The following is a 2,154-nucleotide window of genomic DNA, read 5'->3' on the forward strand; positions in this document are numbered from 1 at the left end:
TTGGTGGTGATCTATTCCTGCACGGCTCTGCTCGAGCTCCGCAGAAAACCAATCTAGAAGAAGAACAATGAACTAGAGGAGAGAGTGGCACGTGGCAAACTTGTGTGTCACAAAATCCTCAAAACATCTAGTATATATAGGAGGAGAGATGGAGGAGGCTTGGCCTCCAAGGGAAGCCTCTAGGGCTCGGCCGAATCCAAGGAGGAGGAATCCACCTCCCACAAGGGAGGTGGAATCCTATTAGGAGACCTTCCTAATTGGAAACTCTTTCCACCTTTTGATCTTTTTGCCTTGTTTCTTTATTCCAGCTGCATGGGCCCTTAGGGGAGGCCTTGGCCAGTCCACTAAGGGCTGGTATACCTCCTCTCACAGTCCATGAACCCTTTTGGGTCGTCACACCCCTCCCGGTGGTCTCCGGTACCCTCCCGGCACTCCCGGTACACTACCAATGAGCCCGAAACTTTTCCGGTGACTAAAACAGGACTTCCTATATATCAATCTTTACCTCCGGACCATTCGGGAGATCCTCGTGATGTTCTGGATCTCATCTGGGACTCCGAACAACCTTCGGTCACCAACACATATATTTCAACTATACCGAAACGTCATCGAACCTTAAGTGTGCACACCCTGCGGGTTCGAGAACTATGCATACATGACCTGAGACACTCTCCGGTCAATAACCAATAGCGGGACCTGGATGTCCATATTGGCTCCCACATATTCTATGAAGATCTCTATCGGTTGAACCTCTATGTCAAGGATTCAGTTAATCCCGTATGTTGTTCCCTTTATCCTTCGGTATGTGACTTGCCCGAGATTCGATCGTCGGTATCTCCATACCTAGTTCAATATCGTTACCGGCAAGTCTCTTTACTCGTTCCGTAATACAAGATCCCATAACTAACTCCTTAGTCACATTGCTTGCAAGGATTGTTGTGATGTTGTATTACCAAGTGGGGCCCGAGATACCTCTATGTCACACAGAGTGACAAATCCCAGTCTTGATCCATGCCAACCCAACAGACACCTTTGGAGATACATGTAGAGCACCTTTATAGTCACCCAGTTACGTTGCGACATTTGATAACCCACAAGGTATTTCTCTGGTGTCCGGGAGTTGCATGATCTCATGGTCATAGGAACATATACATTGACATGGAGAAAACAGTAGTAATAAACTGACACCATCATATGATACGTTCATAGTTTTTGGGTCTTGTCCATCACATCATTCTCCTAATGATGTGATCCCGTTATCAAGTGACAACACTTACCTATGGCCAGGAAACCTTGAACATCTTTGATCAACGAGCTAGTCAACTAGAGGCTTACTAGGGACAGTGTGTTGTCTATGTATCCACACATGTATTTGAGTTTCCAATCAATACAATTCTAGCATGGATAATAAACGCTTATCATGAACAAGGAAATATAATAATAACCAATTTATTGTTACCTCTAGGGCATATTTCCAATAGTCTCCCACTTGCACTAGAGTCAATAATCTAGTTCACATCACTGTGTGATTGTAATGAATCTAACACCCATACAATTCTGGGGTTCGATCATGTCTTGCTTGTGAGAGAGGTTTTTTTAGTCAATGGGTCTGAACCTTTCAGACCCATGTGTTCTTTACAAATCTCTATGTCATCTTATAAATGTTGCTACCACGCACCATTTGGAACTATTCCAAATGACTACTCCACTATACGAATCCGGTTTACTACTCAGAGTTATTCAGATTAGTGTCAAAGCTTGCATCGACGTAATCCTTTGCGACGAACTCTTTAATCACCTCCATAATCGAAAAAATTCCTTAGTCCACTAGTTACTAAGGATAACTTTGACCGCTATTCAGTGATTCAATCCTGGATCACTCTTTGTACCCCTTGACAGACTCATGGCAAGGCACACATCAGGTGCGATACACAACATGGCATACTTTACAGCCTACGGCTAAGGCATAGGGGACGAACTTCGTCCTTCTCTTTCTTCTGTCGTGGTCGGGTTTTGAGTCTTACTCAAATTCACACCTTACAACACAGCCAAGAACTCCTTCTTTGCTGATCTATTTTGAACTCCTTCAAAACTTATCACGGCATGGATTTCGTTGAAAGTTCTTATTAAGAGTCTTGATCTATCGCCTTAGAT

Source organism: Hordeum vulgare, chromosome 6H, assembly GCF_904849725.1.
Source record: "Hordeum vulgare subsp. vulgare chromosome 6H, MorexV3_pseudomolecules_assembly, whole genome shotgun sequence".
Classification (NCBI taxonomy): domain Eukaryota; kingdom Viridiplantae; phylum Streptophyta; class Magnoliopsida; order Poales; family Poaceae; genus Hordeum; species Hordeum vulgare.